At 43.4% G+C, this 15,366-nt stretch overlaps 1 protein-coding gene and 1 pseudogene across 7 annotated transcripts in view; one reads left to right on the plus strand and one right to left on the minus strand.

The window, feature by feature from the left end:
• The window catches only part of ZNF445 (zinc finger protein 445), a 45,444-nt gene extending 30,366 nt beyond the window's left edge, over positions 1-15,078 (minus strand). For 4 of the 7 annotated variants that reach the window (XM_057554625.1, XM_057554624.1, XM_057554623.1 and 1 more), the window contains exon 1: positions 14,957-15,078. The gene's annotated coding sequence lies outside the window, so the exon portion shown is untranslated. Of the gene's footprint in view, positions 1-9,826; positions 9,998-14,956 lie in introns of those variants that run through there. The other 3 variants (XM_057554622.1, XM_007193480.3, XM_057554621.1) reach the window with 3 other exon arrangements.
• Positions 12,955-13,311, plus strand: LOC103005792 (transmembrane protein 14C-like; annotated as a pseudogene).
• Positions 15,079-15,366: the final 288 nt, after the last annotated feature.

Consider the following 15,366-nt stretch of genomic DNA (forward strand, 5'->3'; position numbering starts at 1 on the left):
CCAATTAAGAAATGAGCTCAACCTAGTGCCCAAAATTTGGTTTCTCAATACCATTCTACAATAAACGAAACCAGGAATCCTTGCAGAAATGGTTGATTCCAGGGCTGGGGGAGATGAAAATACAAGATGAGTAGCTTGGGGTGCCTGAAAATCAGAGAAAGACACAAAAAAGGAAGGGAGCATGTAAGGGGAAACAGGAGCCAACTTGAAAGAGTTCCCAATGGCCAAAGTTACAATAATTTAGTGACTGCCCTGGTGGCGCAGTGGATAAGACTCCACGCTCCCAATGCAGGGGGCCAGGGTTCGATCCCTGGTCAGGGAACTAGATCCCACATGCATGCCACAACTAAGAGTTCGCATGCCACAACTAAGGAGCTGGCGAGTTGCAACTAAGGAGCCCGCCTGCCACAACTAAGGAGCCCACGAGCCGCAACTAAGACCCCACACAACCAAAAAAAAAAGAAGAGTAGTATCACCAGTAAGAAGACATATTGATATCATCCTCAATCTAAGCAGGAGAACATCTGACAAAACCAAATCGAGAGGAGGGAGAAGATGGCGGAAGAGTAAGACGCGGAGATCACCTTCCTTCCCACAGATACAGTAGAAATACATCTACACGTGGAACTGCTCCTACAGAACACCCACTGAACGCTGGCAGAAAACGTCCGACCTCCAAAAAGGCAAGAAACTCCCCCCGTACTTGGGTAGAGCAAAAGAAAAAAGAAATAACAGAGACAAAAGAATAGGGACGGCATCTGCACCAGTGGGAGGGAGCTGTGAAGGAGGAAAGGTTTCCACGCACTAGGAGCCCCTTCGCGGGCGGAGACTGCAGGTGGCGGAGGGGGTAAGCTTTGGAGCCACGGAGGAGAGCGCAGCCCCAGGGGTGCGGAGGGCAAAGCGGAGAGGTTCCCGCACAGAGGCTCGGCGCCGAGCAGCGCTCACCAGCCCGAGAGGCTTGTCTGCTCCCCCGCCGGGGCGGGCGGGGCTGGGAGCTGAGGCTCGGGCTGCGGTCGGATCGCAGGGAGAGGACTGGGGCTGGCGGCGTGAACACAGCCTGAAGGGGTTGGCGCACCACAGCTGGCTGGGAGGGAGACCGGGAAAAGGTCTGCAGGTGCCGAAGAGGCAAGAGACTTTTTCTTGCCTCTTAGTTTCGCTGCGCGCAAGGAGAGGGGATTCAGAGCGCCGCCTAAACGAACTCCAGAGAAGGGCGCGAGCCGCGCGGACCCCAGAGACGGGCGTGAGACGCTGGGGCTGCTGCTGCCGCCTCCAAAAAGCCTGTGTGCGAGCCCAGGTCACTCTCCACACCGCCCCTCCCGGTAGCCTGTGCAGCCCGCCACTGCCAGGGTCCCGGGATCCGGGGACAACATCCCCGGGAGAACGCACTGCGCGCCTCGGGCTGCTGCAATGTCACGACGCCTCTGACGCCGCAGGCGCGCCCCGCCTCCCCTGTACCCCTCCCTCCCCGCGGCCTGGGTGAGCCAGAGCCCCCGAAGCAGCTGCTCCTTTAACCCCGTCCTGTCTGGGCGGGGAACAGACGCCCTCAGGCGACCTACACGCAGAGGCGGGTCCAAATCCAAAGCTGATCCCCAGGAGCTGTGCGAACAGGGAAGAGAAGGGGAAATCTCTCCCAGCAGCCTCAGGAGCAGCGGATTAAAACTCCACAAACAACTTGATGTGCCTGCATCTGCTGAACACCTGAACAGACAACGAATCAGCCCAAATTCAGGAGGTGGACTCTGGGAGCAGGAGATATTAATTTTTCCCCTTTTCCTTTTTTTTGTGAGTGTATATGTATATGCTTCTGGGTGAGATTTTGTCTGTATAGCTTTGCTTTACAATAGCTTTATTTTACTTCACTATATTATAGCCTCTTTCTTTCTTTCTTTCTATTTTTTCTCCCTTTTACTCTGAGCCGTGTGGACGAAAGGCTCTTGGTGCTCCAGCCAGGCATCAGGGCCGTGCCTCTGAGGTGGGAGAGCCAACTTCAGAACACTGGTCCACAAGAGACCTCCCAGCTCCACGTAATACCAAACGGCAAAAATCTCCCAGAGATCTCCATCTCAACATCAAGACCCAGCTTCACCCAACGACCAGCAAGCTACAGTGCTGGACACCCTATGCCAAACAACTAGCTAGACAGGAACACAACCCCATCCATTGGCAGAGAGGCTGCCTAAAATCATAATAAGGCCACAGACACACCAAAATACACCACCAGACGTGGACGTGCCCACCAGAAAGACAAGATCCAGCCTCATCCACCAGAACTCAGGCACTAGCTCCCTCCACCAGGAAGCCTACACAACCCACTGAACCAACCTTAGCCACTGGGGACAGATACCAAAAACAACGGGAACTACGAACCTGCAGCCTGTGAAAAGGAGACCCCAAACACAGTAAGATAGGCAAAATGAGACGACAGAAAAACACACAGCAGATGAAGGAGCAGGCTCAAAACACACTGGACTTAACAAATGAAGAGGAAATAGGTAGTCTACCTGAAAAAGAATTCAGAATAATGATAGTAAGGATGATCCAAAATCTTGGAAATAGAATAGACAAAATGCAAGAAACATTTAACAAGGATGTAGAAGAACTAAAGAGGAACCAAGCAATGATGAAGAACACAATAAATGAAATTAAAAATACTCTAGATGGGATCAATAGTAGAATAACTGAGGCAGAAGAAAGGATAAGTGACCTGGAAGATAAAATGGTGGAAATAACTACTACAGAGCAGGATAAAGAAAAAAGAATGAAAAGAACTGAGGACAGTCTCAGGGACCTCTGGGACAACATTAAACGCTCCAACATTCGAATTATAGGGGTACCAGAAGAAGAAGAGAAAAAGAAAGGGACTGAGAAAATTTTTGAAGAGATTATAGTTGAAAACTTCCCTAATATGGGAAAGGAAATAGTTAATCAAGTCCTGGAAGCACAGAGAGTCCCATACAGGATAAACCCAAGGAGGAACACGCCAAGACACATATTAATCAAACTGTCAAAAATTAAATATAAGGAAAACATATTAAAGGCAGCAAGGGAAAAAAAACAAATAACACACAAGGGAATCCCCATAAGGTTAACATCTGATCTATCAGCAGAAACTCTGCAAGCCAGAAGGGAGTGGCAGGATATACTTAAAGTCATGAAGGAGAAAAACCTACAACCAAGATTACTCTACCCAGCAAGGATCTCATTCAGATTTGATGGAGAAATTAAAACCTTTACAGACAAGCAAAAGCTGAGAGAGTTCAGCACCACCAAACCAGCTTTACAACAAATGCTAAAGGAACTTCTCTAGGCAAGAAACACAAGAGAAGGAAAACACCTACAATAACAAACCCAATACATTTAAGAAAATGGGAATAGGAACATACATATCGATAATTACCTTGAATGTAAATGGATTAAATGCTCCCACCAAAAGACACAGGCTGGCTGAATGGATACAAAAACAAGACCCATATATATGCTGTCTACAAGAGACCCACTTCAGACCTAGAGACACATACAGATTGAAAGTGAGGGGATGGAAAAAGATATTCCATGCAAATGGAAATCAAAAGAAAGCTGGAGTAGCAATTCTCATATCAGACAAAATAGACTTTAAAATAAAGACTATTACAAGAGACAAAGAAGGACACTATCTAATGATCAAGGGATCGATCCAAGAGGAAGGTATAACAATTGTAAATATTTATGCACCCAACATAGGAGCACCTCAATACATAAGGCAAATACTAACAGCCATAAAAGGGGAAATTGACAGCAACACACTCATAGTAGGGGACTTTAACACCCCACTTTCACCAATGGACAGATCATCCAAAATGAAAATAAATAAGGAAACACAAGCTTTAAATGATACATTAAACAAGATGGACTTAATTGATATTTATAGGACATTCCACCCAAAAACAACAGAATACACATTTTTCTCAAGTGCTCATGGAACATTCTCCAGGATAGATCATATCTTGGGTCACAAATCAAGCCTTGGTAAATTTAAGAAAATTGAAATCGTATCAAGTATCTTTTCCAACCACAACGCTATGAGACTAGATATCAATTACAGGAAAAGATCTGTAAAAAATACAAACACATGGAGGCTACACAATACATTACTTAATAACGAAGTGATTACTGAAGAAATCAAAGGGGAAATCAAAAAATACCTAGAAACAAATGACAACGGAGACACGACGACCCAAAACCTATGGGACGCAGCAAAAGCAGTGCTAAGAGGGAAGTTTATAGCAATACAAGCCTACCTCAAGAAACAGGAAACATCTCGAATAAACAACCTAACCTTGCACCTAAAGCAATTAGAGAAAGAAGAACAAAAAAACCCCAAAGCCAGCAGAAGGAAAGAAATTATAAAGATCAGGTCAGAAATAAATGAAAAAGAAATGAAGGAAACAATAGCAAAGATCAATGAAACTAAAAGCTGGTTCTTTGAGAAGATAAACAAAATTGATAAACCATTAGCCAGACTCATCAGGAAAAAAAGGGAGAAGACCCAGATCAACAGAATTAGAAATGAAAAAGGAGAAGTAACCACTGACACTGCAGAAATACAAAAGATCATGAGAGATTACTACAAGCAACTCTATGCCAATAAAATGGACAACCTGGAAGAAATGGACAGATTCTTAGAAATGCACAAACTGCCAAGACTGAACCAGGAAGAAATAGAAAATATGAACAGACCAATCACAAGCACTGAAATTGAAACTGTGATTAAAAACCTTCCAACAAACAAAAGCCCAGGACCAGATGGCTTCACAGGTGAATTCTATCAAACATTTAGAGAAGAGCTAACACCTATCCTTCTCAAACTCTTCCAAAATATTGCAGAGGGAGGAACACTCCCAAACTCATTCTACGAGGCCACCATCACCCTGATACCAAAACCAGACAAAGATGTCACAAAGAAAGAAAACTACAGGCCAATATCACTGATGAACATAGATGCAAAAATCCTCAACAAAATACGAGCAAACAGAATCCAACAGCACATTAAAAGGATCATACACCATGATCAAGTGGGGTTTATCCCAGGAATGCAAGGATTCTTCAACATACGCAAATCAATCAATGTGATACACCATATTAACAAATTGAAGGAGAAAAACCATATGATCATCTCAATAGATGCAGAGAAAGCTTTCGACAAAATTCAACACCCATTTATGATAAAAGCCCTGCAGAAAGTAGGCATAGAGGGAACTTTCCTCAACATAATAAAGGCCATATATGACAAACCCACAGCCAACATTGTCCTCAATGGTGAAAAACTGAAACCATTTCCACTAAGATCAGGAACAAGACAAGGTTGCCCACTCTCACCACTATTATTCAACATAGTTCTGGAAGTCCTAGCCACAGCAATCAGAGAAGACAAAGAAATAAAAGGAATCCAAATCGGAAAAGAAGAAGTAAAGCTGTCACTATTTGCAGATGACATGATACTATACATAGAGAATCCTAAAGATGCTACCAGAAAACTCCTAGAGCTAATCAATGAATTTGGTAAAGTAGCAGGATACAAAATTAATGCACAGAAATCTCTTGCATTTCTATACACTAATGACGAAAAATCTGAAAGTGAAATTAAGAAAACACTCCCATTTACCATTGCAACAAAAAGAATAAAATATCTAGGAATAAACCTACCTAAGGAGACAAAAGACCTGTATGCAGAAAATTATAAGACACTGATGAAAGAAATTAAAGATGATACAAATAGATGGAGAGATATACCATGTTCCTGGATTGGAAGAATCAACATTGTGAAAATGACTCTACTTCCCAAAGCAATCTACAGATTCAATGCAATCCCTATCAAACTACCACTGGCATTTTTCACAGAACTAGAACAAAAAATTTCACAATTTGTATGGAAACACAAAAGACCCCGAATAGCCAAAGCCATCTTGAGAACGAAAAATGGAGCTGGGGGAATCAGGCTCCCTGACTTCAGACTATATTACAAAGCTTCAGTAATCAAGACAGTTTGGTACTGGCACAAAAACAGAAATATAGATCAATGGAACAGGATAGAAAGCCCAGAGATAAACCCACACACATATGGTCAACTTATCTTTGATAAAGGAGGCAAGCATATACAGTGGAGAAAAGACAGCCTCTTCAATAAGTGGTGCTGGGAAAATTGGACAGGAACATGTAAAAGTATGAAATTAGAACACTCCCTGACACCATGCTCAAAAATAAGCTCAAAATGGATTAAAGACCTAAGTGTAAGGGCAGACACTATCAAACTCTTAGAGGAAAACATAGGCAGAACACTCTATGACATACATCACAGCAAGATTCTTTTTGACCCAGCTCCCAGAGAAATGGAAATAAGAACACAAATAAACAAATGGGACCTAATGAAACTGAAAAGCTTTTGCACAGCAAAGGAAACCATAAACAAGACCAAAAGACAACCCTCAGAATGGGAGAAAATATTTGCAAATGAAGCAACTGACAAAGGATTAATCTCTAAGATTTACAAGCAGCTCATGCAGCTCAATAACAAAAAAACGAACAACCCAATCCAAAAGTGGGCAGAAGATCTAAATAGACATTTCTCCAAAGAAGATATACAGATGGCCTACAGACACATGAAAGAATGCTCAACATCATTAATCATTAGAGAAATGCAAATCAAAACTACAATGAGATATCATCTCACACCGGTCAGAATGGCCATCATCAAAAAATCTAGAAACAATAAATGCTGGAGAGGGTGTGGAGGAAAGGGAACACTCTTGCACTGTTGGTGGGAATGTAAATTGATACAGCCACTATGGAGAACAGTATGGAGGTTCCTTAAAAAACTACAAATAGAACTACCATATGACCCAGCAATCCCACTACTGGGCATATACCCTGAGAAAACCATAGGTCAAAAAGAGTCATGTACCAAAATGTTCATTGCAGCTCTATTTACAATAGCCAGGACATGGAAGCAACCTAAATGTCCATCGACAGATGAATGGATGAAGAAGATGTGGCACATATATACAATGGAATATTACTCAGCCATAAAAAGAAATGAAATGGAGGTATTCGTAATGAGGTGGATGGAGTTAGAGTCTGTCATACAGAGTGAAGTAAGTCAGAAAGAGAAAAACAAATACAGTATGCTAACACATATATACGGAATCTAAGGGAAAAACAAAACAAAACAAAAAAAGGCCATGAAGAACCTAGTGGCAAGACGGGAATAAAGACACAGACCTACTAGAGAATGGACTTGAGGATATGGGGAGGGGGTGGGGTGAGATGTGACAGGGTAAGAGAGTGTCATGGACATATATACACTACCAAATGTAAAATAGATAACTAGTGGGAAGCAGCCACACAGCACAGGGAGATCAGCTCGGTGCTTTGTGACCACCTAGAGGGGTGGGATGGGGAGGGTGGGAGGGAGGGAGATGCAAGAGGGGAGAGAAATGGGAACATATTGTATATGTATAACTGATTCACTTTGTTATAAAGCAGAAGCTAACACACTATTGTAAGGCAATTAAACTTCAATAAAGATGTTAAAAAAAAAAAAAAAACCAAATCGAGAGGGTCACTCTAAAATTACAAATACAAAATACTTCAAAAGTGTCAAAATCATGAAAAACAAGTAAAACTGAGGAACTGTCACAGACTGAAGGAGAACTAGAAGACGTGACAACTAAATGGAATGAGGGATTGTAGACTGGATCCTGGAACAGAAAAAGAACATTAGCGAGACAGTGATGAACTCTGGATAAATCAGCAGTTTAATTAATAGTATTGGACCCCCGCAAATTTCTTAAGTTTGATGACTGTACTGTGGTTATGCAAGATATTACCTTTAGGTAAACCAGGTAAAGATATAAGGGAACTCTGTAAAGTTCTGACACCCTCTGTGTGTCTGCAATTATTCAAAATAAAAAGGTTTTTAAATTGAAGATGTTTGAGATCTTACTGTTTTTCTTAATTTATCTCTATCTTGGATATTAAGGATTAACTTGGCAATCAAGGATACTGAATACTGTCAATTGTTATCTACAATTTGAATTCACTCTTCCATTAATTTAATGAATATTTACTAAGCATCTATATTATGTTCTAGGCACTAAGGTCTCTGCAGTGAATAACGCAGACAAAATGCACTGCCTTGAACAGCTTATGGGAAGACAGGCAATGAGACAGAGATAGTGACAGGTGCTATGTGGTAAAATAAAGCAAGAAAGGAAGATAAGGGGTCTAAGATAAGGGAAGGAAAAATATAAGCTCAAAAATTCAATCTTGTGGAGCACATGATGACACCTGAGGGACCTCTTTCAGACTGTTTCTGATATTAAAAATACTGAAGATTGCAAAGTAATATGAGTCATATTTTACTACACTTTCTGTATTTTTACTCTTGAGCATGACATCATAGAATGCTCATGCATTAATACTTCCTGGATACCGGGAGCCACAGAAAACTTAACAGTGGCAAAGTTACTATCTTTTATGCTTTTATCAGTTTTCCTTCCTTATAAGTACACATAGGGGTTTTTGACCAAAAATTGTCGGCCTTTCCTCAACATTAAGAGCAACATGTAAGAGCAGACGCATTCATCAGCCCCTGAAAACACACACATTTTCAGCCCCTGAAAATACACATGCGTATAACAGACGGAAAGTTCCCTGAAATCAAATTACAGCTAAAACTGCTCTCTGACACTTCCTTGCAAAATAACCCACCTAATATTAATAAGTTTTCAGTTCTGAAATGCAAACAGTTTGAAACAGAATGGTGTTGTTTCCTGGCCACACTTTTAACTTAAGAAGGTGAACATTCTCTGATTTCTTAGGCCAATGTAAGTGAGAAGACAGCAGAGTGGTTTTAGGTTACAGCTTTACCTTGTGTTTAAAAACTGTATTTTATATAGTACTCTTTCATTCTGAAAACAAACAATCAACCTAATACACATCACTTGTTGAGCATTTACAGCTTCATGTAATGTGTACTATGGAAAATAAAGTGCAAACAAAATGTTTTTTTTAATTATACTTGCAAAAATATGTCTCAGTGGTGACATACTGCTGGCCCCAATTTTAACCAATATATGAACAAATGCATTCCACAAGTTGAAGACGATACAATTTTCAAAAAGCAATAATATGAATGTACATGTCACTGAATTATACACTTTAAAATGGCTTAAATGATCAATTTTTATGTATCGTGTGGTAAATGTTATGTACATTTTATCACAATACTACTAAAAAGAGCTTTTTAAAAGCAACAGTATACAAATACGGAATCATTATGTTGTACATCTAAAACCAATATGTTGTTCTATGTGGATTACACCTCAATTTTTTTAATTAAAAATAAAATATATAGATTATATATCTTTAAAAACGAGTAAAATAATCCCACTTCTTAAAAAAATATGTTTGTACATGTATAAGAGTTTGCATAATCGTGCACAAATTTTAAAAGGTCAGGAAGCCTCCGAACGAAAACAACGGATTGCGGGTACTTTCACTTTTCTAACGCTCACCCGCGTCATCTAATTACATGTAATGAATACGCTTTGTTTGCATAATTGGGAGAAGTGATAAAACACAGAAACCATTACTCCAAATTCGCGCCCCGGGCAGCGAAGCGCAGGCAGATACGCCCTCACCGCGGCGGCTTGGGCTCCCAGGCCAGACCCCAGCCCGGGCGCAGCCTCCAGGCCGAGCCTCACCCGCCGCCCGCCGGGAACCCCGCGCCCCCACGACAACCCCCGCCGCCCCGCTCACCCCCCCCCACGCCGCCCCCCGCCCCGCTCACCGACTCCCAAGGCCGCGAGCCCCTAGGTCCCCTGACCACACAGCCCAGGCCGCGCCAGCAGCCCCGCGCCCGGCTCTCCGCTGACCCCGTATCGCGCAAGCGCGTCACCGCCCCGGGCCTCTCGGCCTCTCTAGGAAGCTGGGAGGGCTAACGTCTCGGCTTCTCCCGGGACCAAGTGCCCTGCTGGACGACCTCTGAGCCCAGCCCAGGAGGTGGTCCCCACACCCCCCCCACCTAACCCACTGGGCGCCTGCCTTCTCTTGGTACCCCAGAGCTCCATCCGTCTTGTCCTGTTTTCCTACACCCCTCCCCATGTGTGTTCAGGGCATCCCTCCAGGGCTCCCTCCCTCCAGGGAAGAACGGGATCAAAGCCAGGGGTCAAATCAGGGACCAGCAAGATCTAGATGACCAGGCTGGCCAGGAGGAGCTGTAAAGGGGGCCACTCATTACCCTCTGGGGCCCCGTTCAAGGAGAGGAACCAAATCCTAAGGAAGGTTCCGTTCAGGACAGTCCCTTCCCCCATCACCACCACAACCAGGGATACTTGCTCATTCCCAGTCCACAGGCACACAAAATTTTTCCTGACCACAGCTTTCAAATGTTTTCTCCCGTTAACAAAATTCAACTGAGCAAATTTTAAAGCTCTCTTGGCTTTAATTAGCAATTCATTGTGGTGCTCCAAGGACAAGGGACAAGATGAACTCAAAGGGCCAACATCGAGGGACAGGGAGTTACCGGATCACTCTGTCACGTAGCAACCATTACAATATCCCTGATCCCTCCCAAGTAGCATGCCCTGTCCCTTTCCCAACCCATATAAGGAAAGGTATTTGCCCCGTTCTTCTCCTGCTCTGCACACTGGAAGTATGCATACCCTGCCCAAACAGCAGGTGACTCGTAACTTCCTTTGTTCCCTGGATATAAAAACAGACCAGTAACCCTTGCTCCAGGTCGGCTCTCCCTGATTATCAGGAAGCCGGCCTGCTCTTCTGGCAGCAACCCTTCCCTTTAATAAATTCTATCTTCTTTACATTCTGCCTTGTATCTGGAAATTCTTTTCCAACCCGCGTTCAGACCATGACATTCCTGAATCAGACTGCATCCAATTTAGCAGGTAGAGAGGAGCTCTGAGGAGTATACAAAGCAAGAGCTTTTATAGGCAGAAGGGAATAAAAATGAAGGACCATTGGGACAATTTTTTATAGTTAACCTAGGATATGGGGGTAGGTGCATTCGTAAGTTAAGATTTATGAACGGGTAACTAGTCTCATGGGTGCTGGGAATACGTCAGGGAAGGTTTTCATCATTGTTTGGGGACTAACAGGGCATAGAGGCTACCTGGACCTAGTGATTATTAAATGATATTTATTAACTAAAAAGCCCGTTATGACAGAGAAGTGATTCACTGCATGGTACAGTACAGAAATGATTCACTGCACAGTACAGTCCTGGGTAGGGTCAGTGAAAAACAGTAGAAATTGTAAGGGCCCAAGATGGCATCAGTTATGCTAACAGCCACACACCGGGTCTGGTACAGGGAACGGTTAGCCCCTGGGTGATTTGGTCTAATGTGAGGCCTTGTGTGGCCTCGGATTTTAATGGATATTGAGATAATTTGGGAAGAGGTTTAGTTACGTCTATCTGAATATTTATAGGTTCTGCACTTTGTATTTTCCCAATGTCAGTATTAGAGGTAGCCCGCAGATATCAGGGTAACTTGATTAAATTAGGGATTTTGGGGCTGGAATTCTTCCTCTTCTATACCAAGGACAGATTGTAGGGCACCTAAAAAGATATCCTTTCAGGGAATTCCCTGGCGGTCCAGTGGTTAGGACTCCGTGTTTCCATTGCCGGGGGCCTGGGTTCGACCCCTGGTCAGATAACTAAGATCCCGCAAGCTGCGCGGCCAAAAAAAAAAAAAAAAAAGAGATATCCTTTCAAAGTGCTCAGCTAACAAATGGGACCTAATTAAACTTATAGGCTTTTGCACAGAAAAGGAAAACATAAGCAAAAGGAAAAGACAACCTACGGACTGGGAGAAAGTATTTGCAAATGATGTGACCAATAGGGCTTAATTTCCAAAATATACAAACAACTCAAAATTTGGTCAGACCTGTGACTTCCCATTCTATTTTCTGCCTTTTAATCAATCTACTTATCTCAGGAGAAAATACATTTACTAATAAGGCAGTTAGAGCCGGTTGGGCAGCGTCATCTATTGTATGGAAATCAGAATGCCTTAGGAAGAGAGCTTTCAGATGGGCTTTGAAGTCTGCCCTAAATTCATCTTTCTTTTGTTTGCAGGTGTGAATAATAGAGCAACCACTGCAGGCAGGGAAAACCTTGAGAAGAGCTTTTGAAAGATCCACTGCTATTTTGTGAGCTTTTTCTGGTCCATAAGGGGACCATGTTGGAGATCCAGGATCTGGAGTATCATTCTCGGAGTTACACCATTCTGCCTCCTGCATCCATTCTGGGACTTTCCTACATGTGCACAAGCTGATGAAGATCTGACAGCCCAGATGAGGACTCTAACTTCTTCAAAATACTTTTGGGGATGCTCCCTGTGTTTAGGAAAAATTCTTTAACTGTGGCCCTTAGTCTGTGACAAAGGACTGAAAGATACCCAGAGGAGATCATTAAAAGTTCAGGGTTTCCCTGGTGGCGCAGGGGTTAAGAATCCGCCTGCCAACACAGGGCACACGGGTTCGAGCCCTAGTCCGGGAAGATCCCACATGCCGCGGAGCAACTAAGCCCGTGTACCGTAACTACTGAGCCTGAGCTCTAGACCCCCTAGAGCCACAACTACTGAGCCTGAGTGCCACAACTACTGAAGCCCGCGCCCCTAAAGCCTGTCTTCCGCGACAAGAGAAGCCACCGCAATAAGAAGCCCGCGCACCGCAACGAAGAGTAGCCCCCGCTCAGCGCAACAAGAGAAAGCCCGTGAGCAGCAACGAAGACCCAACGCAGCCAAAAAATAAATAAATTAATTAAAAAAAAAAAAAAGTTAAAAGTTTACTTTGGCGACTCTCCACCCCAAGGCATGTGCGCCCTTGTCGGCCAGTGCAGACCTTCGGGAAGGAGGTGCAGGCCTGGTGTAATCTGTCTGGACAGAGTGAAACAGAACAATGCAGAAGGACTCCAGCCCACTAGTGCCTTTATATTGTATTGGTTTTGGCTACGCAGCACTGGTTGCTTCGGGTGGGATAAGTGGCATCACTGGCTATGCAAAAGCAGGCAGTGTCCCGTCTCGGGCTGCCGGGCTCCTCTTCGGTGGTTTAGCGGGCCTGGGTGCCTATCAGGGGTCTCAGGATCCAAGGAACATTTAGGCTTTCTTCGTTACATCTGGAACCTTGGCTGGCATTATGGGAATGAGATGCTACCACTCTGGAAAATTTATGCCTGCAGGCTTAATTGCAGGTGCCAGTTTGCTGATGGTCGCCAAACTTGGAATTAGTGTGTTGGGTAAACCCCATCAGTGGTAGTCATGGCCCAGATTGGACTCATGAAGAATTTTTAAACTTCCACTATTTTTAGTGTATTAAGATAAATGAGTACAGCATTTTCACATATTCTGACTTATATTTAATACAACACTGAACAAAAACAAACAACAACAGCAAAAAACAACACTGAACTTTGCAGAGAAAAAAGTCAGTCATTATCATTACAACCCTAAAGAGGTGGGTAAAGTGTAACACAAGAGCTTCTTCCTGTAGTACCCTCATACAGTTTGATTCTTGTGTGTTGGTGTTATCTGTTCTTTCTGTATCTACAGGTAATATCTCCAGGGATAAAATGTTAGGTATCACCACTGGGGCCCCTGAAACCCCTTGTCCTGCTCAGAGGAACAGTGTGAAAAAGATCTCTTAATGAGACTTAGGATATCTGTTCTTTTGCTTATCTTAGAGCACAGACCTACTTTGAAATTATGTTCAATGAAATCAACGAAAATAAAGTTTACTATAAATAAAAATAAAATAAAAGGTAACTAATAGACTCTTCAGAGTGGAAAGGCGATTCAGATAGAGGATTAGTAGACTGGGAGTACTCAGGTAAAGGAAGATAGATGGGAGTGGTAGGAGTGACATCAGTCTTACAGCCTTTGGTTTTGGGTAACTCCTGTGTCTTTAACTTATCATTAGTGCTTTTATTAAAAAATTTTTTTGGCCCTGCGGTATGTGGGATCTTAGTTCCCTGGCCAGCGATCGAACCCATGTCCTCTGCATTGGCAGCTCAGAGTCTTAACCACTGGACCGCCAAGGAAGTCCATTCATTAGCCTTTTGCAATGAATCTTTCAATGAAGCTATTTTGGAATCTTGAAGCCTTTTGGAGGCTTCTGCATATCAGTTAAAATAATAGGTATTCCATTCTGTTGGTTTGATTTGGGAACACTTGATTACAATTGTACGTTTTGAATGAATGGCCTTGTCTAACTGGAATGTTCCCCATAATGGTCATTGTAAATCTAGGTTGTCTTTAGTAAGATTTTGACATTTTTGTATGTATCTATAGCTTCCAGGACCATAGTTCTTAGACGTAAAATAAGCAGGTGCGCCAGAAGATGGAACACTCAGTCCTTTGGAACTTGAGGACCCTATTTCTTCAGTGAAGCCTTTGGTCTCTTGTAACCAAATTCATCCCTAACAGGAATGTGCCACTGGGTTGGAGATTCTGTGATGTTTTATGTTTTACAGGGCATCTCATTGCACAAAAATTTTCTTGAGGTTGGCAGGTGACCTAGTACTGATCTAACCCATTCCCTAACCAATTTATCCTAGAATGGGGGTCTTAGATTAGATGGTGAGCTCAAACAGCTTTTAGGTGCTCAACCTGAACCCATCTTTTGCAACTTTGCCTTCCAAGATTCCCATTAACAATAGATCGATCATTCTTTTGCCTTATGTGTATATCAGCAGAAACCAATAATAACTGAGGAGGAAATAGACCTGTGGATGTCAGCAGTAACCAAAGAAATGGTATTGTGGACTGACCAGGAGCTAGGAACTGGTGCTCTGTTAGAGCCTCCTGTCAGTCCAGACTGCCCTGTTAACCCCGGACTGGAAAACCAATGAGAGCAGCAAGCTCAGATGCAAAGGGAGCAGAGCTCAGATCTGAGAGAAACTTACCCACGGCCTTCAGAAGCAGCGAGAAAGAAAACAAAAGGGTTCAGCAGGTGCCAATGCCTGTGTTTCCCATTGTCCTTGAGGATGTTAGTAGACTCCCTTGGATCCCACTGTCATCACCAAAACTGTTAAAGAACAAAATTCAATGAAGTAAATTAATTTTATTGGCCTTGGGACTTCCCTGGTGGCGCAGTGGTTAAGAATCTGCCTGCCAGTGCAGGGGACAGGGGTTCGATCCCTGGTCTGGGAAGATCCCACGTGCTGTGGAGCAACTGAGCCCGTGCACCACAACTACTGAGCCTGCCCTCTGAGCCTGCAAGCCACAACTACTGAGCCTGTGCGCCCCAACTACCAAAGCCCGCGCACCTAGAGCCCGTGCTCTGCAACAAGAGAAGCCACCGCAATGAGAAGCC

This window comes from Balaenoptera acutorostrata, chromosome 10 (genome assembly GCF_949987535.1).
Source record: "Balaenoptera acutorostrata chromosome 10, mBalAcu1.1, whole genome shotgun sequence".
NCBI lineage: Eukaryota > Metazoa > Chordata > Mammalia > Artiodactyla > Balaenopteridae > Balaenoptera > Balaenoptera acutorostrata.